Source organism: Scyliorhinus torazame, chromosome 18 (genome assembly GCF_047496885.1).
Source record: "Scyliorhinus torazame isolate Kashiwa2021f chromosome 18, sScyTor2.1, whole genome shotgun sequence".
NCBI classification, from domain to species: domain Eukaryota; kingdom Metazoa; phylum Chordata; class Chondrichthyes; order Carcharhiniformes; family Scyliorhinidae; genus Scyliorhinus; species Scyliorhinus torazame.
The window spans coordinates 119,886,551-119,911,189 of NC_092724.1; the positions used below are offsets into that span (position 1 = coordinate 119,886,551).

The 24,639-nt window shown below is 53.2% G+C and overlaps 2 long non-coding RNA genes across 2 annotated transcripts in view; one reads left to right on the forward strand and one right to left on the reverse strand.

The window, feature by feature from the left end:
* The window catches only part of LOC140395463 (uncharacterized), a 68,286-nt gene extending 65,984 nt beyond the window's left edge, over positions 1–2,302 (reverse strand). Inside the window, exon 1 of the long non-coding RNA XR_011936196.1 lies at positions 2,168–2,302. This is a non-coding gene — a long non-coding RNA (uncharacterized lncRNA). The remainder of the gene's footprint in view (positions 1–2,167) is intronic.
* A 91-nt stretch (positions 2,303–2,393) lies between these two features.
* LOC140395464 (uncharacterized) overlaps positions 2,394–24,639 on the forward strand; it is a 42,875-nt gene continuing 20,629 nt past the window's right edge. The window contains exon 1 of the long non-coding RNA XR_011936197.1: positions 2,394–2,521. This is a non-coding gene — a long non-coding RNA (uncharacterized lncRNA). The remainder of the gene's footprint in view (positions 2,522–24,639) is intronic.

A 24,639-nucleotide genomic window follows, 5' to 3' on the forward strand; every position in this document is an offset into this window, starting at 1 on the left:
CGCCGTAAAACGTGACGGCGTTTACGATGGCGTGTACACTCTGCCGCGGGATGGGAGAATCCCGCCCATAGTGTTTAAGTTAAGTTTAATGTTTAAGTTAAGTTTAATGTTTAAGTTAATTATGTGTTTTTGTTTTATATTTGCTTGTAATTTCTTACACTCTTGCATTCTCGTTGGTTGTTTGTTATTTTGTTATTATGTAAAACTTCAAGACTCATAATTTTTTTAAAAACAAGACCCACATCAGTGACAACAGCAACGATGGGCGGGATCTTCTGGCGGTTCATGTCAGCAGAATCTTCCGGTCCTGCCGATGGGGCACCCCTGCCCCGGGTTTCCCAGCAGCGTTGGGTGGACTCACTGGGAAATCCCATTGACAACTGTGGGACCAGAAGATTCCACCCCCGGGCCATGTGCTGCCACCAAGGACCACATTGTGGGGAGGCCAGAGAGCCTCACCCAATACCACCAGCAGCAGTAACACCAACAATAGCAATAATAACAGCACCAAGAACACCTGTTGTTTTGAATTGATACGTTCCTTTTAGTACTGGAGCTGAGATTGCCACCGTTAAGTCGATATTAAGCCATCTACCACTAATTGGTAGCAAAACTCAGGAGCTGGAGGTTAATGAAGTGGCTGTGTTAAAGAGTCATTGGCAGAAACACTGCTTAATTTTGGGTTCCACACTTCCCACCTACCCCCTTCCCCACTCTCTCCCCAGCCAATCCATTCCCGGAGCACTGGGATTGACACAGAACTTGCTGTGAATTATGACATGGTCAGCAGGGTCTTTGATTACCTCAGGATCATTCAAGGTTGGCCTGGAATGTGTTGGAATAGGTAAGTCTGGAGATAACAAGGACACAAATGGTTTCTGCAGCGAGGGAAGGCAAGACTGGGGAAGGCAGTCATCGTTACAGAGGTGAAAATAGGTAGACTTATTGATTTCACGAGAATGTGATTAGAAACCTATCGTGGGGTCAAATATGACACCAAGTTTGCAAACAGACTAGTTTAGTCTTAGACGATTACCACGGAGAGGCATGGAGTTGATAGCTAGGGAACAAAATTTGTAGTAGGGTCCAAGGTCATGCTGTCAGTCTGCCCAATATTTCCTTGGAGGATAGTTCTGCTTATTTAGTACCATGGGAAGAACCTTATGGTTCTCTGCCAAGGGGTTGCAGGTTGTGGGGAGCGCAATAAGGGTGACCGTCAACCCATCCTCCCAGCTGCCCACCCTCAGCCCAATCGAAGCCCTTAAGAGATTGTAAGGAGTTAAGGAATAGGAGTGGGAGTATTCCATTCAGCCCCTCAACCTTGCCCCACCATGCTGGAAGATCAGGGTTGATCTGATAGTGGCCTCAGCCAATAGGAACATGAGAAATAGGAAGGTGCTGGCGGCATGTTTAAGGGCTGCTTCCTGCCCAGGCTCCACATTGAGTCAGAAGGGTGGAATTTAGGAGCAGGAAAGGTGAAATGACCTATTGCTGCCCTTATGTTCTATGTTTCTATGAAGGAAGTCAGGTAGGTGGCCCTGCTCGGTGCTGTGACAGTGCTCGTACCTCCATCACAGCCACATTGGACACCCTGATCGCGCCTCCCTCAAAAACCTCACTTTCCACATTGAACACCCTGCAAAGGTCTGTCCCCCGAAGGTGCTCCATTCCCTCCCCATGTCTCTCCATAAAGACTAACCCCGCCCCCCCTTCCCAGCCCCCCCCCCCCCCCCCCCCCTCTTCTGGCTGGGAGACACGGTACTTACTCCGGGACTTAGAATCTGGGGACGGACTGGTCCCAGCCATGGTCACTGCCGGGTCTACCAGAGCTCCTGCTCAAGCCTCGAGTGTTAATCGGCAGTGGGGCTGCCACGATTGGCAGGGGTCTGCTCCCCACAGACTCTTTGGGTGGCTGGGCAGGAAACACCACCAACTCTAGTGACCTGCCCCTTGGGGGCAAATAAGCAGGCTGATAATTCAGAGACAGTGAAGGCATCGAGAGGTGAATATAAAGGTGCAATCGAAGTCAAACTTCGCAGCCTCGAGCTCAGAAAAGGCCGAGCAAGTTACCCAGTTATGCCCAACCATTTAGACAATTATCGACAACAAATGCTGTTCTTGTCATGCTCACATTCCATGAACAAATGTAAATATATATATATATTACCCAGGAATAATTTAAATGTGTTGCGAGCTTTCCCCTGGTTTCCTTCCTTTTGGGATCGCTGACCTGTTTTTGTTTTGTTTGTAATGGTTCATTGGGTCTCTCATCTGGAGGCTTTCCATTCTCTTTGAAGCCAGGCAGAATTCACAGCTTTGATCCACATTTAGCCGTCGGGCTATAAATCAGTGCATTCAGCAGGAGCATCCCAGAGTTCTCTGTGAAGGAAGATTGTTTGGCAGGACTGATAGGTCGATGGGAGAGCGAGAGAGCAGACAGTAGTAGTTTCCAGCTGCCTGACGAACACACAGCGAGGTTACAGGCTGGAAGGATGAAGCTGACGCTCTTTGTGACCCGAGGGTAAGTGGACCACCAGCAGCGGTAAACTCAGGAAACGGTCTGTCACACAAGGGGGTGGTCGAAACCTGCAGCAACCCCCCCCCCCCCCCCCCCCCACCCACACGCCCTCCAGGGCTGAGGACGCCGGAGGTCAGCTGAATTTTTCAGGAGTGAAATCGAGAGATTTATTTTTTTTTAGGTCTGGGGGGGGGTCAAGTCTCTGGTGAAAAGAGAGACGGGTGGAGCTGAAGTGCAGATTAGCTGCGATTTTCTCAAATGGTACAACCGTCTCTGTTCAAACTGCAGCATTGGGATTGTGCTGCGGAAAGGGTTAAGCCCCACCACTATCAGACCAAATGGTTTTCACATCTGTGAAATGGCCCACAAGCTGGGTGATGCATTGCTGTTTACGCAGGGTCACCTTTGCCAGGAGATTCCAAACATACCGCCAACTCTGTCGGCGTCAGCCCCGTGAAGGCTGCAAAAGTCGCAAATAAACTTTTTCCCACCTCCGAGGCCGCAAATTCACAGCAGCTTTGACAGATGAGCGATCGCACTGACGTTTACGAGGCTTCGGAAAGAATGGATCCGGCCTGTTTTTGGGGGTTATACAGTATCTGCTTTCTGTCCACTTGCGTCAGTACACATGACAGCAGCGTAGCACCGTCGCAATCGCCTCCCTGTCTTATCCAGAATGAAGTGCGCAGGTTATCGGAGGGTCCCAAACGGCTTCCTCCATCAAACGAGTGCATGTTGAACTGCACTGTGCTGACTTACATGAAGATCCTCCAACTGCAGAAGAGAATGACCGTTCGTTTGCATAACTCAGTGACAGGTAAACAGGGGGAAGGGCACAGCCACACACACAGCACACACATCACACACACAGCACACACACATACACGCACACACACATACACAGCCAGACACACACTCAACATACACACAGCCACACACACATACACGCACACACACAGCCAGACACACACACAACACACACACAACACACACACAGCCATGCACACCCAAAACACACAGAGCCACGCACACACACACACACACACACAGCCACACACATACACACACAGCCACACACACACACGCACACAACACACAGCCACACACACACACAGCCATGCACACCCAAAACACACAGAGCCACGCACACACACACACACAGCCACACACATACACACACAGACACACACACGCACACAACACACACACACATCCACACACACAGCAACACACACATCCACACACACCCAGCCACACAAGCACAACATACACAGACACACTCAGCCACACACACAAAACACACACACTCAGCACACAGAAACAGCACACACACACACAGCATACAGCCACACACAACACACACACACAGAGCACACACGCACACACAACGCACGCACAGTCACACACACAACACACATACAACACACACACAACACACAGCCACAGGCGCACACAACACACACACAGCCACACAGAAACAGCACACACACACACATAGCCACACACACAGAAACACACACAGTACACACATGCACACACAGCACACACACAGCCACACACAAACATCACACACACACAGCATTCAGCCACACACACAAACAACACACACACAAACACAACACACACAGCCACACACACGCACAAAACACACACACACAGCCAAGCACACACACACACAACACACACAGCCACACAGACACAGTCATATACACACACACAACACACACATAAAGCCACACAACATGCACACACACAGCACACACACACACTGCACACACACCCATCCACACACAGACACACACACAACACACGCACAGCCACACACACAACACACATGCACCCATCCACACACACACAAAACACACACACACAACACACACACAGCTACACAGACATAGCCACACAGACACAGCTATATACACACAACCACACACAAAACACACACACAGCCACACACAGACACAACACACAAACAGCACACACCACACACACAGTCACACACACAACACACACACACAACACACATAGTCACACACACACACACAGCCACACACACACAACACACACAGAGCCACACACATGCGCACAACACACATACACCCATCCACACACACACAAAACACACACAACACACACACAGCTACACAGACACAGCTACACGCACATAACACACACACACCGCCACGCACACACAAAACACACACACAGCCACACACACATACAGCACACACACAGCCACACACACAACACACACGCACACAACACACACACACAGCCACTCACAACACACATACAGCCACACACACAACACACACACACACCACACACACACAACACACACACAGCCATACACAAACAACACACAGCCACACACACGCACAACACACACACACTACCACACACACACACACAACACACACACCCAGCCACGCACACACAACACACACATAAAGCTACACAACACTCCGAGACACACAACACACACACACACACAACACACACACAGCCACACACACACACAGCACACAGCCACACACCTACAACACACAAACACAGACACAACACACACACAGCCACACACACACACACAGCCACACACACACACAGCTACACACACACAACACACATACACAGACACACAGCACACACACACAGCTACACAACACAGCCACACACACATGCACAACACACATACGCAGCCACACACACACAGTTGCACACACATACACAGCCACACACACACAGCACACACAACATTGACATACACACAGACACATATACACACAACACAAACTCAGCCATACACTCGCACACAACACACAACACACACACAACCACTCACAACACACACACAACACACACAGCCACACAAATAAAGTTATACACAGACACAACACACACAAACAGCCACATATACATAGCACACACCCACACAGCATACAGCCACACACACACAACACATCACACATACGCACAGCACGCAGTCGCACGCACACACATGCAGCACACAGTCGCACACATATAACACACACACACAATGCACACACACAACACACAGCACACAGCCACACACACAGCACACACACAACACACACACACAGCACACAGCCACACACACAGCACACACACAACACACACACAACACATCACACACACGCACAGCACACAGTCGCACGCACACATACAACACATCACACACACGCACAGCACACAGTCGCACAAACATAACACACACACACATACACAGCTACATACAACACACATACACAGCCACACACACACACATACAGCACACAGCCACACACACAACACACACACACAGCCACACACACACACGCAGTCACACACACAGCCAAACACACACACAACACACACACATAGCAGATAGCCACACACACACACAGCCACAGTCACCCACACAACGCCACATACACACAAAACACACACATAGCACACACACAGCACATAGCCACCCACAAACAGCACACACACACAGCCACACACACACAAACACAGCCACATACACACACACGCAGTCACACACACACTGACATAGCACACAGCCACACACACACACAACCACATGCACAGCACACACACACAACACACATATACAGCCACACACACATACACAGCCACACACACACAGCACACACAACACACAGCCACAGACACAATACACACAGCCACACACACACAACCACACGCACAGCACACACAGCCACACACACACACAACCACACGCACAGCACACACACACAACACACAGCCACACACACACAGCACACACAACACACACATACACACAGACACACACACATCCACACACACACAGAGCCACACAAACACAGCCACACACACACACACAACACGCACACACACAGCCACACACAACACGCACACAGCCACACAAGTAAAGCTATACACAGATACAACACACACAAACAGCCGCACATACATAGCACACAACCACACAGCATACAGCCACACACACAGCACACACACAACACATCACACACACGCACAGCTCACAGTCGCACGCACACACATGCAGCACACAGTCGCACACATATAACACACACACACACAACACACACAGCCACACACACAACACACACATACACAGCCACACACCCACACACACACAACCACACAAACACACACAACACACACACAGAGCCACACACACACATGCAGTCACACACACAGCCAAACACACACACAACACACACACATAGCAGATAGCCACACACAGCCACACGCACACACACACAGCACACACGCACAGCATACAGCCACACACACCGCACACATACAACACATCACACACACGCACAGCACACAGTCGCACTCACACATACAACACATCACACACACGCACAGCACACAGTCGCACAAACATAACACATACACACACACACAGCCACACACACATACACAGCTACACACCCACACACACACACAGCCACACACACACAATACACACACACACAGCCACACACACATGCAGTCACACACACATGCAGTCACACACAACACACACACATAGCACACACACAGCACATAGCCACCCACACACAGCACACACACACACACACACAAACACAGCCACATACACAATACACACACACGCAGTCACACACACAGGCATAGCCCACAGCCACACACACACTCAGCCACGCACACAACACACACAGCACGCACAAACACACAGCCACACACCCAGCACACAGCCAAACACACAGCCACACACACATACAACACACACACAGCAACATACACAGCACACACACCCACACAAAACACAGCACACACTCACAGCCACACACACAACACAAACACAGCCACACACACACACGGCACACAGCCACACACCCACACACACACAGCCACACACACACGCAGCCACACACACACAACACAAACAGCCACACACACACACACATACCCACACACACACACACACAGCCACACACAAAGCCACACACCCATACACACACACCCAACCACACACCCACATACATACACACAGCCACACACACACAGTCACACACACAGCCAAACACACACACATAGCAGATAGCCACCCACAGGCAACACACACAGCGACACACACACAAACACAGCGACACACACAACCACATACACAACACACACACAGCCACACACACACACAGCCACTCACACACACAAACACAGCCACACACAACCACATACACAACACACACATAACACACACAGCCACACACAAACACAACACACACACACACACACTCAGCCACACACACAGCATACAGCCACACACACCGCACACATACAACACATCACACACACGCACAGCACACAGTCGCACAAACATAACACACACACACAACACACACAGCCACACACACACAACACACACGTACACAGCTACACACAACAAACACACACAGCCATACACACACAGCCACACACCCATACACACACACACACACAGCCACACACACACACACAGTCACACACACAGCCAAACACACACACAACACACGCACATAGCAGATAGCCACACACACACAGCCACAGTCACCCACACAATGCCACATACACACAACACACACATAGTACACACACACACAAACACATACACACAACACACACACAGTCACACACACACAAAGACATAGCACACAGTCACACACACATTCAGCCACGCACACAACACGCACACACAAACGCACAGCCACAGACACAGCACACAGCCACACACACATACAACACACACACACACAACAGACACACACAGCAACACACACAGCACACACATCCACACAACACACAGCACACAGCACACACTCACAGCCACACACACAACACACACAGCCACACACACACACAGCACACAGCCACACACACAACACACACAGCCACACACACACACACAGCACGCTGCCACACACACACGCAGCACGCTGCCACACACACAGAACACAAACAGCCACACACACACACATACCCACACACACAGCACACAGCCAGACACACACACAACACACACACACACACCCCACACACACAGCCACACACAACACATACACACAGCCATACACAAACACAACACACACACAGACAGCCACACACAGCAACACACACAACACACACAGCCACACACATGCAACACACACACACACTCAGCCACGCACACACAAAACACACACACACACACAGCCACACACACACAACACATACACACAGCCCACACACAGACACAGCCACACACACACAGCAACACACACAGCCACACACACACACACAACACACACACACAAAACACACACACACAGCCACACACACACACAGTCACACACACAGCCAAACACACACACATAGCAGATAGCCACCCACAGGCAGCACACACAGCGACACACACACAAACACAGCGACACACACAACCACATACACAACACACACACACAGCCACTCACACACACAAACACAGCCACACACACAACCACATACACAACACACACACACACACAGCCACACGCACACTCAGCCATGCACTCACAAAACACACACACACACAGCCACACACACAGCACACACACACAGCATACAGCCACACACACCACACACATCCAACACATCACACACACGCACAGCACACAGTCGCACAAACATAACACACACACACACAGCCACACACACAACACACACATACACAGCTACACATAACACACATGCAGCCATACACACACAGCCACACACCCATACACACACACAACACACACACACACAGCCACACACACAACCACACACACACACAGCACACTGTCACGCACACAACCACGCATACACACAACACAAACACACACTTACACACACAGCCACACATACAACACACACAACCACACACACAGCCACACACACACACACACAACACACATACACAGCCACACACACACACACACACAGCCACACACACACACACAACACACATACACAGCCACACACACACACACACAGCCACACACTCACAGCACACACAACACACACACACACAGCCACTAACACGCACAGCTACACACACACACAGCCACACACACGCACAGCACACACACAGCTACGCACACAAACACACACACACACACTCACAGCTGCACACACACACAGCCACACACATGCACAGCACACACAGAGCTACACACAAACACACACATCCACACACACACACATAACACACATACACAGCCACACACAGCCGCACACACACACAGCCACACACACAGCACACACAACACACACATACACAGACACACACACACACTCACAGCTGCACACACACACACAGCCACACGCACACAGCCACACACACAGCCACACACACACACACACACAGCCACACACACAAAGCACAAACCACACACACAGCACACAGTCACACACACAGCCACGCATACACACGCACACACACAAACATACACACAGCCGCTCACACCCACAACACAAACACACACACACAACCACACGCACAGCACACACAACACACATACACAGCCACACACACAGCCACACACACATACACAGCAACACACACACAACACATACACACAGACACACACACACGCACACAACACACACACACACACCCAGCCACGCACACACAAAACACACGCACACAACATCCTCGTGCACACACTCTCTTCCCCCACCCCCTGTATACACACTTTCTTCTCCCCACCCCCCCATACACACACTCTCTTCCCCCCCACCCCCCTCGTACACACGCTCTCTTCCCCCCCCACTCCAGGCACATATTCTCTTCCCCCCAACCCCCGTACACACACTCTCTTCCCCCCACCCCCCGTACACACACTCTCTTCCCCCCACCCCTCACACACACTAACTCCCCCCACCCTTCGTACACACACTCTCTTCCCCCCCACACCCCGTACACACACTCTCTTCCCCCCACCCCTCGTACACACACTCTCTTCTCCCCACCCCCCGTACACACACTCTCTCCCCCCACCCCTCGCACACACTAACTCCCCCACCCCTCGTACACACACTCTCTTCCCCCCCACCCCCCGTACACACACTCTCTTCCCCCCACCCCTCGTACACACACTCTCTTCTCCCCACCCCCCGTACACACACTCTCTTCCCCCCCCCCACTCCAGGCACACACTCTCTTCCCCCCACCCCCCGTACACACACTCTCTCTCCCCACCCCTCGTACACACACTCTCTTCTCCCCACCCCCCGCACACACACTCTCTTCCCCCCCACTCCAGGCACACACTCTCTTCTCCCCACCCCCCGTACACACACTCTCTCCCCCTACCCCTCGTACACACACTCTCTTCTCCCCACCCCCCGTACACACACTCTGTTCCCCCCCACTCCAGGCATACACTATCTTCTCCCCACCCCCCGTACACACACTCTCTCCCCCTACCCCTCGTACACACACTCTCTCCCCCCACCCCTCGCACACACTATCTCCTCCCTCACCCCCGGTACACACACTCTCTCCCCCCCACCCCCCGGTCGCACACTCTCTTCCCCCCACCCCTCGTACACACTCACTTCCCCCCAACCCACATACACACACTCTCTTCCCCCCACCCCCCGCACACACACTCTCTTCCCCCCCACTCCAGGCACACACTCTCTTCTCCCCACCCCCCGTACACACACTCTCTCCCCCTACCCCTCGTACACACACTCTCTTCTCCCCACCCCCCGTACACACACTCTCTCCCCTACCCCTCGTACACACACTCTCTCCCCCCACCCCTCACACACACTAACTCCCCCCACCCCTCGTACACACACTCTCTTCCCCCCCACACCCCGTACACACACTCTCTTCCCCCCACCCCTCGTACACACACTCTCTTCTCCCCACCCCCCGTACACACACTCTCTCCCCCCACCCCTCGCACACACTAACTCCCCCACCCCTCGTACACACACTCTCTTCCCCCCCACCCCCCGTACACACACTCTCTTCCCCCCACCCCTCGTACACACACTCTCTTCTCCCCACCCCCCGTACACACTCTCTTCCCCCCCCCCACTCCAGGCACACACTCTCTTCCCCCCACCCCCCGTACACACACTCTCTCTCCCCACCCCTCGTACACACACTCTCTTCTCCCCACCCCCCGCACACACACTCTCTTCCCCCCCATTCCAGGCACACACTCTCTTCTCCCCACCCCCCGTACACACACTCTCTCCACCTACCCCTCGTACACACACTCTCTTCTCCCCACCCCCCGTACACACACTCTGTTCCCCCCCACTCCAGGCATACACTCTCTTCTCCCCACCCCCCGTACACACACTCTCTCCCCCTACCCCTCGTACACACACTCTCTCCCCCCACCCCTCGCACACACTATCTCCTCCCTCACCCCCGGTACACACACTCTCTCCCCCCCACCCCCCGGTCGCACACTCTCTTCCCCCCACCCCTCGTACACACTCACTTCCCCCCAACCCACATACACACACTCTCTTCCCCCCACCCCCCGCACACACACTCTCTTCCCCCCCACTCCAGGCACACACTCTCTTCTCCCCACCCCCCGTACACACACTCTCTCCCCCTACCCCTCGTACACACACTCTCTTCTCCCCACCCTCCGTACACACACTCTCTCCCCCTACCACTCGTACACACACTCTCTCCCCCCACCCCTCGCACACACTATCTCTTCCCTCACCCCCGGTACACACACTCTCTCCCCCCCACCCCCCGGTCGCACACACTCTTCCCCCCACCCCTCGTACACACTCACTTCCCCCCAACCCCCATACACACACTCTCTTCCCCCCACCCCTCGCACACACACTCTCTTCCCCCCTACCCTCCGTACACACACTCTCTCCCCCACCCCTCGTACATACACTCTCTTCCCCCCACCCCCCGCACACACACTCTCTTCCCCCCCCCCACTCCAGGCACACACTCTCTTCCCCCCACCCCCTGTACACGCACTCTCTCTCCCCACCCCTCGTACACACACTCTCTTCTCCCCACCCCCCGCACACACATTCTCTTCCCCCCCACTCCAGGCACACACTCTCTTCTCCCCACCCCCCGTACACACACTCTCTCCCCCTACCCCTCGTACACACACTCTCTTCTCCCCACCCCCCGTACACACACTCTCTTCCCCCCACCCCCCGTACACACACTCTCTTCCCCCCACCCCCCGTACACACACTCTCTTCCCCCACCCCTCGCACACACTATCTTTCCCCCACCCTCCGTACACACACTCTCTCCCCCCACCCCTCGCACACACTATCTCCCCCCCACCCCCCGTACACACACTCTCTCACCCCACCCCTCGTACACACACTCTCTCCCCCCACCTCCCGTACACACACTCTCTCTTCCCCCCCACCCCTCGTACACACACTCTCTTCCCCCACCCCCCGTACACACACTCTCACCCCCCACCCCTCGTACACACACACTCTCCCCCCACCCCCCGTACACACACTCTCTTCCCCCCACTCCAGGCACACACCATCTCCCCCCACCCCCCGTACACACTATCTCCCCCCCCACCCCCCGTACACACACTCTCTCCCCCCACCCCTCGTACACACTATCTCCCCCCCACCCCCCGTACACACACTCTCTTCCCCCCAACTCCAGGCACACACCCTCTCCCCCCACCCCCCGTACACACACTCTCTCCCCCCCCACCCCCCGTACACACACTTTCTTCTCCCCCCACCCCTCGTACACACACTCACTTCCCCCCACCCCTCGCACACTCTCTCTTCTACACCCCTCGCACACTCTCTCTTCCCCATCCCTCGCACACTCTCTCTTCCCCACCCCTCGCACTCTCTCTCTTCCCCACCCCTTGCACACTCTCTCTTCCCCCACCCCTCGCACACTCTCTCTTCCCCCACCCCTCGTACACACACTCTCTTCCCCCACCCCCCGTACACACACTCTCTCCCCCCCACTCCAGGCACACACTCTCTTCCCCCCACCCCCCGTACACACACTCTCTCCCCCCCCCCCTCGTACACACACTCTCTTCCCCCCAACTCCAGGCACACACCCTCTCCCCCCACCCCCCGTACACACACTCTCTCCCCCCCCACCCCCCGTACACACACTTTCTTCTCCCCCCACCCCTCGTACACACACTCACTTCCCCCCACCCCTCGCACACTCTCTCTTCCCCACCCCTCGCACTCTCTCTCTGCCCCACCCCTTGCACACTCTTCCCCACCCCTCGCACACTCTCTCTTCCCCCACCCCTCGCAAATTCTCTCTTCCCCACCCCTCGCACACTCTCTCTTCCCCACCCCTCGCACACTCTCTCTTCCCCACCCCTCGCACTCTCTCTCTTCCCCACCCCTCGCAAACTCTCTCTTCCCCACGCCTTGCGCCCTCTCTTCCCCCACCCCTCGCACACTCTCTCTTCCCCACCCCTCGCACACTTTCTCTTCCCCACCCCTCGCACACTCTCTCTTCCCCACCCCTCGCACACTCTCTCTTCCCCACCCCTCGCACACTCTCTCTTCCCCACCCCTCGCACACTCTCTCTTCCCCACCCCTCGCACACTCTCTCTTCCCCCACTCCTCGCACACTCTCTCTTCCCCACCCCTCGCACACTCTCTCTTCCCCACCCCTCGCACACTCTCTCTTCCCCCACCCCTCGCACACTCTCTCTTCCCCACCCCTAGCACACTCTCTCTTCCCCATTCCTCGCACACTCTCTCTTCCCCACCCCTCGCACACGCTCTCTTTCCCACCCCTTGCACATTCTCTCTTCCCCACCCATTGCACACTCTCTCTTCCCCCACTACTCGCACACTCTCTCTTATCACCCCTTGCACACTCTCTCTTCCCCCACCCCTCGCACACTCTCTTCCCCACCCCTCGCACACTCTCTCTTCCCCCACCCCTCGCACACTCTCTCTTCCCCACCCCTAACACACTCTCTCTTCCCCATCCCTCGCACACTCTCTCTTCCCCACCCCTCGCACACTCTCTCTTCCCCACCCCTTGCACACACTCTCTTCCCCCACCCCTCGCACACTCTCTCTTCCCCACCCCTTGCACACTCTCTCTTATCACCCCTTGCATACTCTCTTCCCCACCCCTCGCACACTCTCTTCCCCACCCCTCGCACACTCTCTCTTCCCCCACCCCTCGCACACTCTCTCTTCCCCCACCCCTCGCACACTCTCTCTTCCCCACCCCTCGCACACTCTCTCTTCCCCCACCGCTCGCACACTCTCTCTTCCCCACCCCTTGCACACTCTCTCTTCCCCATCCCTCGCACACTCTCTCTTCTCCACCCCTCACACACTCTCTCTTCCCCACCCCTTGCACACTCTCTCTTCCCCCACCACTCGCACACTCTCCCTTATCACCCCTTGCATACTCTCTTCCCCACCCCTCGCACACTCTCGTCCCCACCCCTCGCACACTCTCTCTTCCCCCACCCCTCGCACACTCTCTCTTCCCCACCCCTCGCACACTCTCTCTTCCCCACCCCTCGCACACTCTCTCTTCCCCACCCCTCGCACACTCTCTCTTCCCCACCGCTCGCACACTCTCTCTTCCCCACCCCTTGCACACTCTCTCTTCCCCATCCCTCGCACACTCTCTCTTCTCCACCCCTCACACACTCTCTCTTCCCCACCCCTTGCACACTCTCTCTTCCCCCACCCCTCGCACACTCTCTCTTCCCCACCCCTCGCACACTCTCTCTTCCCCACCCCTTGCACACTCTCTCTTCCCCCACCCCCCACACACACTAACTGTCCCCATCCTCCACAACCATTGGTGTATGAGAAATTCTGAGGTGCAGGAACTTGAAGAAAATATATTGGCTACATAATTTCTCAATCTTCTATTATGTTGTTTTCCTATGTGTTAATCACTTGTCCTAATGTCAGTAAAACTATGCCTTTTAAGTGAAAAGTATTAGAGCTGGTTGGCATTTCTGTTTGAACCGTGAATCATGGAATCATTAGTCTTTAGCAGGGTTAGAAATAATTTTATTACGTAATTCAAGCTGATTAAAACAATGAATTACAGAGCTTTACTCACAAGAAACGGAACAAAACTGGAGCAATAGAGTTAAGATTCAGATCAGCCATATTTGCAGAACCAGCTACAGAAGTTGAAAGGCCTACTCTTGTCCCTATGTCCCCATCTAGATATCAGTGAATGAGGCTCGGCACGTGTGTGCAAAATTTCCTGCATCAAGCTCTTTCTCCAGTCAATTCAAACCATTCCAGATCCCAAAGATGTATATTAGTCTAGTTAAATTAATGTCTCGCATAATTCCTCTCCAATTTTCTCCAGCACGCCAGGTATAAGGTCCAGCACTCTGATCAATCTTCAGTGCCTCAAATCTCAAATCCATTTATGCATTTACACACAAACAGTCAATATTTAAAGCAGATGTACCTATACATGTATCACCTTTAATCATGAAAATAATGTAAATATATATATTTACATTTCAGCCACATCCTGCTAAATCTTTCAAAGGAACTATTATGTTGTTTTTCTCCAATGAAGTATTGGCATTCAGTTGTGGCTTTAGTTAATTGAAGCTGTATCTGCTACCAACACATGTAATCCTACCATTGTTTTATAGTTTGTGAAATATTTATTTTTGAAGCTACTTTCCTGAAGTACCTTCACCAGAACATTTCAGCTCAGCATATACTCTCCTATTTATGAAGGGGGCATAAAAACATTTTCCAACTATATAAGGAAACAAGTTAATTTTTCTTCTTCATAACTTCTTTCCCATCAACCAGCACACCCCAGTCTCAACTTTGGAAACCTTTCTTTATCCCTGAAAATTGAGCGCATTCTTACAGCAGGTACCAAGTTGCCTGCAATTTGCTCAATCAATTGAAAGCTGATCATACAATGACTATTCGTACGAATTGAGGTGCTGGGAGGACCCGGAAGGTTCCTGCCAGAAGCAGTTGCAGAAATAGAATTCAGCATACATTTCATATGTAAAATAAAAAGTACGATATATTAGGAAATAGGAGGACGTGGATAGTTCTTGGAGAGCTGTGCTGTCAACCATGATAGGCTGAGCAGGTTGCTTTTGCGCCAGTTCCACTTGGATATTAGATATCTGAGGAGCACGGCTAAAATCCATTACTTCCTAACATGTTGAGCAAGGGAGAAATTCTTGCCTGCATCTTCAACTATATTTTCCCTGCAGTGCTATCTATCAAATAAGGTAACATACCCTAATTTCTGACCAGGCACATGGGGCGGAATGGCTTCCTTCGCACTGTCACAATTCTGTAATCGGTGGACAAATTGACCATAGTACCATTTCTGTGTCATTGAATTAAAAGGAATGTGGTAGTGATCGGGGACAGTATAGTCAGAGGAGAGATTATGTTCCCCGTGGCCATGATCAGGAGTTCCGAATCCTGTGTTGCCTGCTCAGAGCCAGTGCTACGTACATGTCTTCCCAGCTGCAGATGAAGTTGGAGTGACAGAGGGTGGACCTAGATGTCACATAGGAACCAACAATACAGGTTGATAAAAATGATGTTCGGCTGAGAGAGTTCGAGGAGTCAGGGTCCAAATTAAAATGCAGAACATCAAAGGTAGTCGTCGACTTCCGGTTGCGGCGATGACCAGCTAAGCCGCACGTTTCGGCGGCTCCAGCTCGAACGGACCTTCGGGCTCTTTTAAGAGCCCCAACGGGGAATTTTTTCGGGACAAAACCCGGTGTGGGGTGAGACAACAGGGAGTCCCCCCCAGCGGAAAAGAAAAATATCGGCGGCGGCGGGCAGATCTCGGAGAATCCTCGAGGACAACGGCAGAAGGAAGAAAGGAGCAAGATGGCGGAGGAGGGAGCCCAGGCGACATGGGGACCGGACCAGGATGAATTTTTAAGACGGTGTGTGGAGCTGCTAAAAAAGGAGGTGCTGGCCCCGATGCTACAGGCAATTGAGGGGCTTAAGGAGACACAAAAGACCCAGGAGATAGAGCTCCGTGTGGTGGAGCAGAAGGTAACGGACAACGAGGACGAGATCCTGGGCCTAGCGGTCAAAATGCAGACGCACGAGGCGCTCCATAAGAAGTGCATCGAAAGGATTGAAGTCCTAGAAAACAGATCACGGAGAAAGAACCTCCGGATCCTGGGTCTCCCCGAGGGAGTGGAAGGAGCTGACGGCGGGGCTTACGTGAGTACGATGCTACGCTCGCTAATGGGAGCTGAGGCCCCCTCGGGCCCCTTGGAAATGGAAGGGGCCCACCGGGTCCCTGCGAGGAGACCAAAGGCGGGAGAACCACCTAGGGCGATGATCGTGCGATTTCACCACTTCAATGATAGAGAGGCGGTTCTGAGATGGGCCAAGAAGGTACGAAGTAGCAGATGGGAGAATGTGGTGGTACGAGTGTATCAGGATTGGAGTGCCGAGGTGGCGAGAAGGAGGGCGAGTTTTAATCGAGCCAAGGAGGTGCTGCACAAGAAGAAAGTGAAGTTCGGGATGTTGTAGCCGGCGCGACTGTGGGTCACGCACCAGGAGAGGCATTACTACTTCGAAACGGCGGAAGAAGCATGGACCTTCATTAAAAACGAGAAACTGGATCAGAACTGAGGGACTGATGTTGGAGGGGAAACGACAATGCTGATGTATATAGAAATGTAAATTGGGGAGGGGGGGGACATTGAGAAATGTGGGCGCCAGTGGGGGGGAAGAAGAGACTCAGGCGGGGGATGGGGAATGGGAGTGGGGCGGCAGAGGGAGCTGTGCCACGAGGGGCGGGGCGGCTCTAGAGAACACGAGGTTTCTTTTTCTTGTTCCCGCGTCAGAAAGAGGATGGCAGGAATATAGGCACAAGGTGGATGGGAGTTCCTCACACGGGGGGGGGTCAAGGAGAGAGCGGGAGAAGCCAGGGTCAGTTGAAGTCAGATGACTTTCGGAAGCAATATGGGGCGAGTAACCATGCTAGATGGGGGTCTAGCGGGGGGGGGGGGGGATAACTGGGTTGCTGCTGCGGAGATCGAGAAGGAACTGGTAAAAGAAAAGGTGGTCGGGGCGGGAATGTGCCGCCTGGGGGACGAGTGGGTGTGCGGAACCGGGACGTGGGACTGGCCCAGAGAGGGTGATGGCTAGTCAACAGGGTAGGGGGGCAGGCAGCCCCCCCAGTCTGGCTGATCACGTGGAACGTGAGAGGCCTAAATGGGCCGATTAAGAGGGCCCGAGTGTTCGCGCACTTAAAAGGACTGAAGGCAGACGTGGTCATGCTTCAGGAGACGCACCTGAAGGTGGCGGACCAGGTTAGGTTAAGGAAAGGATGGGTGGGGCAGGTGTTCCACTTGGGGCTGGACGCAAAGAATAGGGGGGTGGCCATACTGGTGGGGAAACGGGTGTCATTCGAGGCTAGGAACATTGTAGCGGACAGCGGTGGCAGATATGTGATGGTGAGTGGCAGACTGCAGGGAATGGAGGTCGTGTTGGTTAATGTATATGCCCCGAACTGGGACGACGCGGGATTTATGAAGCGGATGCTGGGGCGTATCCCGGACATGGAGGTAGGAAACCTGATAATGGGGGGAGACTTCAACACCGTGCTGGACCCAGGGTTAGATAGATCTAGATCTAGGACCGGAAGAAGGCTGGCAGCGGCCAAGGTGCTTAGGGGGTTTATGGACCAAATGGGGGGAGTGGATCCGTGGCGATTTGTTAGGCCGATGGCAAAGAGTTCTCCTTCTTCTCCCATGTTCACAAGGTGTATTCCCGGATAGATTTCTTTGTTTTGGGAAGGTCACTGATTTCGAGGGTGGAAGGGACTGAGTACTCAGCCATAGCTGTTTCAGATCATGCCCCACACTGGGTGGACCTGGAATTTGGCGAGAAGAGGGAGCAGCGTCCACTCTGGCGACTGGATGTGGGATTATTGGCGGATGAGGGAGTCTGCGGAAGGGTGCGGGGATGTATCGAAAGATACCTGGAGGCCAGCGACGACGGGGAGGTCCGAGTGGGAGTAGTATGGGAAGCACTAAAAGCGGTGGTCAGGGGACAGTTGATCTCCATCAGGGCTCACAAGGGGAAAACGGAGGCCAAAGAAAGGGAAAGACTACTGGGGGAGATTTTGAGGGTAGATAAAAAATATGCGGAGACCCCGGATGAAGGACTATACAGGGAGAGGCGAATACTCCAGGCAGAGTTCGACCTGCTGACCACAGGGAGGGCAGAGGCATAGTGGAGGAAGGCACAGGGGATGAGATATGAATATGGGAAAAAGGCGAGTCGCCTGTTGGCCCACCAGCTACGAAAGAGGACAGCGGCGAAGGAGATAGGGGGAGTTAGGGATGAAACGGGAGCCACAGTGCGGAGAGCAGAGAAGATAAACGAGGTGTTTGAGACATTTTACGAGAGGCTATATAGGTCCCAACCCCCGGAGGGAAAAGAGGCGACAATTGAATGTCAACGTGCAACGGCTATTAGGGGTGATAATGATGCCCCCAGCAGAGGGGGAGGCAGAGATAGTGGCGGCAATGGATGCAGAGAAGGCATTTGATAGGGTAGAGTGGGAGTATCTATGGGAGGTGCTGAGGAGGTTCGGGTTCGGGGAGGGGTTTGTCAGCTGGGTTAAACTCCTCTATGGGGCCCCAACGGCAAGTGTGGTCACAAATCGGCAAAGGTCGGAGTATTTTCGACTACACAGGGGAACAAGACAGGGATGCCCGCTGTCCCCATTACTGTTCGCGCTGGCAATTGAACCACTGGCCATAGCACTGAGAGACTCCAGGAAATGGAGAGGGGTGGTTAGAGGGGGAGAGGAACACCGAGTGTCACTCTATGCGGATGACCTACTGCTGTATGTGACGGATCCAGTGGGGGGAGATGACAGAGGTCATGCAGATATTGAGGGAGTTTGGAGATTTCTCGGGATATAGGCTTAGCATAGGAAAGAGTGAGCTATTTGTGATACACCCTGGGGACCAGAGTAGAGGGATAGATGGCCTACCGCTAAGGAGAGTGGAAAGAAACTTCCGATACCTGGGGATTCAGATAGCCAGGAGCTGGGGAACCTTACACAGACTCAATCTGACACGGCTGGTGGAACAAATGGAAGAGGACTTCAAGAGGTGGGACATGCAGCCTCTGTCACTGGCGGGCAGAGTGCAGGCAATTAAGATGATGGTCCTCCCGAGGTTCCTATTTTTGTTCCAATGTCTCCCTATACTGATCACTAAGGCCTTCTTTAAAAAAAATAGATCGGAGCATCACGAGCTTCGTGTGGGCAGGGAAGGCTCCGAGGGTAAGGAGGGGGTTCCTACAACATAGCAGAGACAGAGGGGGACTGGCATTGCCGAATTTGGGCGACTACTATTGGGCCGCCAACGTGGCGATGATTCGTAAATGGATGATAGAGGGAGAGGGAGCGGCGTGGAAAAGGTTGGAGACGAAGTCCTGCAAAGGGATGAGCTTGCAGGCGCTGGTGACGGCGCCATTACCGCTCTCCCCGAAAAAGTTTACCACGTACCCAGTGGTGGCGGCAACATTAAGTATCTGGGGGCAATGGAGGCGACAGAGGGGTGTGCTGGGAGCCTCGGTGTGGTCCCCGATCAGGAAAAACCATAGGTTTGCCCCAGGGAGGCTGGACGGAGGATTCCATAGCTGGCACCGGGCAGGAATCAGGAGAGTGGGAGACTTATTTATAGATGGGACGTTTGCGAGTTTGGGAGCGCTTGAGGAAAAGTATGAGCTGCCCCTGGGAAATACCTTTAGGTATATGCAGGTGAGAGCGTTCACGAGACAACTGGTGAGGGAATTTCCGCTGCTCCCGACACAAGGGATCCAGGACAGGGTGCTTTCGGGGGTGTGGGTCGGGGAGGGCAAAGTGTCCGAAATATACCGGGAGATGAGAGAAGAGGGGGAGGAGCTGGTGGACGAACTGAAGGGAAAATGGGAAGAGGAGCTCGGGGAGGAGATTGAGGAGGGTTTGTGGGCTGATGCCCTAAGCAGGGTAAATATCTCTTCCTCGTGTGCCAGGCTTAGCCTGATCCAATTTAAGGTGCTGCATAGAGCACACATAACGGGAGCAAGTTTGAGCAGGTTCTTCGGAGTGGAGGACAAGTGTGGGAGATGCGGGGGAAGCCCGGCGAACCACACACATATGTTTTGGTCGTGTCCGGCACTGGAGGGGTATTGGAGGGGAGTGACGGGAGTGATCTCGAAGGTGGTGAAGGTCCGGGTCAAGCCAAGCTGGGGGTTAGCTATATTTGGAGTAGCGGATGAGCCGGGAGTGCAGGAGGCGAAAGAGGCCGATGTTGTGGCCTTTGCGTCCCTAGTAGCCCGGCGTAGGATTTTACTCATGTGGAAGGAAGCGAAACCCCCCGGCCTGGAGACCTGGATAAACGATATGGCGGGGTTCATAAAACTGGAGCGGATGAAGTTTGCGCTGAGAGGATCGGCTCAAGGGTTCACCAGGCGGTGGCAACCGTTCCTCGACTATCTAGCGGAACGTTAGGGGGAAGATAGATAGCCAGCAGCAGCAGCCCGGGGCGGGGGGGGGGGGGGCGGGGGGGGTAGGGGGTAAATTGTTTGTGTTCTAGATGGGGAGAGGGGGTGGGGGAGCATTACTTCGTGTTATTTGGTTAGTTTACTATATTATTTAAACAATGTTATATAGCAGGTATCATGCTACCATTTTTGTTGATTTGTAAGGGAAAAAATTGTGTTTGAAAACTTTAATAAAATATATATTTTTTTAAAAATCAAAGGTAGTCTCAGGATTATTATCTGGGGCACATGCCAATTGGTGTAGGATCAAGCAAACGTGTGGCTCAAAAAGTAGGTGTGGAGAGAAGGGGGTTTTGGCAGCAGTACACAGGGAAACTGAGCTTTTCCTTTTGAACCGGCTCCAATTAAACAGGGCTGCGATCAACATACTGGCAAATTGTCCAAGTATGGCTGTGTGTAGGGCTTTAAATTCCCGGCGGGCATCAGGGGTGCGGGGGGTCTGCCAGGCTGGTGAAATGGGGAGAGTTTCAGGCGAAGGGTGGTTTAGAAATCCGAGGCGAAAAATTGAAGCAACAGATAGTGTAGTGATGCAGGTAATGACAAGCACAGTGAGAGAGGAAGAAGAAGTGAGCTTAACAGTGCCCATTGCATCAGTGAGTAAAGTTCATGCAGGCCAAAGTAATATAGAATTGAACTTAAAGGCTCCATGTCTGAATGCACAAAACTTCTATAATTAGATAAATGGCACGAATAGAGATAAACGGTTCAGATAATTGAAAAGGTATGGTGCTGATAAGGCCAATAATTAAGTAGTCACCATAGTCCCAGGTGACTCTCGGCTGCTTTCCCCTTTGAGGGGGAGAGCTGATTTGAGGTGATTTAACCTGAGGATCACCACACCTTAGGTGAGGGGTAAGGTTGAGAAGGCGGGGCCTTCATGAATAACCTCAGCAGGTATGGGAATTGAACCCGTGCTGTTGGCCTTGCTCTACATCACAAACCAGCTGTCCAGCCAACTGAGCTAATGGTACAATGGGGCAGCTAGGGCCATGGGACAGGAAGCTCACCCATGCCCAAAAAAAGGCCCTTAAATGCCCACTTAATGACCACTTTAAAAAAACAAATTTTCAATTAAGGGACAATTTAGCATGGCCAATCCACCTACCCGCACATCTTTGGGTTGTGGGGGTGAGACCCATGCAGACACGGGGAGAATGTGCAAACTCCATATGGACAGTGACCCGGGGTCGGGATTGAACCTGGGTCCTCAGCGCCGTGAGGCTGCAGCGCTAATCACTGTGGCACCATGCCACCCTGACTTAATGACCACTTAAGGACCTTCTCCTGCCCAACCTCAATTTTTAGGCTGGTGTGCACCTGATGTTGGACTGTTGGAAACAGAAAAGGTTCTCGATCTCGATCTGGGGTGGAAAGGGGGATGTGCCTCCATGGTAAGGCCCCTTTAGACTTGGGGCACCTTTCCCTCATGGTCCTCCCTATCCTCCCGGCCTATCCCCTGACAGTGAGATGTCTCACGACCTCCCAGATCATTCCCTACCCTCTGCTCCCTGGGACCCCTGGTATTTACCGTCACTGCAGTTTCCTGGACTTGGTTCCAGGCGCAATGCTGCAGTACCATTTGTGGCCACTGTGGTGCGGTTCTGGGGTGGCTGGAAATCTGTCAGTCAATCTGAATGACCGATAGCTCTCCAAGGCAGGACTCCCTTCCAAGTACAGATGGAAGTTCCGCCAGCTGCCCATCAAAGCTTATTAAAAATGGCAGGTCTGTCGGAGTCGGTGTGTTGCGTTTCTTGCTGACCCTCCGGATGATGGGTGCTGAGTGATTGCCATCCTGTAAATACCCGTTAAAATGTCCATTCTAGAGCCTATCCCATGTTCGAAATGAAAAGCTTCGACAGCATGTCTCTTTATTCAGCGATACTCAATTTCTGTACTACCAGGTGACAATCTTCAGCTGTTTCATCATCGATCTTTCCTCTTTCAGAACGTCAGAAATGAGGATGCTCGCTGATGATTGCAGTGTTCAGTGCCATTCAAGGCTACTCAGATACTGGGCGCGACCTGATGGAAAGGTTTCTAAGTGTGCAAGCAGCTGGAATTGCTGGTGTTTCCTGACAGCCGACCTGCAGAGCATGTCCCTGTCTCAGGTGGGCATTGCCGAGGCGCTCCAGAACATGTCCCAGTTGCTGAGGAATGTTTCCCAGACACAGGTGGACATTGGCAGACAATGGGGAGCCGCCATGGCTGGCTGAGCCAGGTGATGCAGGGGCCTCAGGAGCTCAGTCCAGCTACCACTCCATCCCAAGTTGCCTCCCAAAGCCCTACGGGAAGAGGGAGCGCTGGAGGCCAGCCTGGAGCCTCCCTACAAGGTGGCAACGGCAACCGCCAGCTCTCCCGCGTCCTCCCCCGCCAACTCCCCCTCCCCCACAACCACCACACCCACCTCCCCCACCCCTCGACAGCGCGCGTCTCTGGGTTATCATCACCCTCCTGCCTTGAATATTGACGCTCTGACAGTGCCAACACAGCCCCATCACCCTGGAATGATTAACACAGACCCTGAGTGAGTGAAACAGGGTTATTGGGGAGGGAGGGGTAT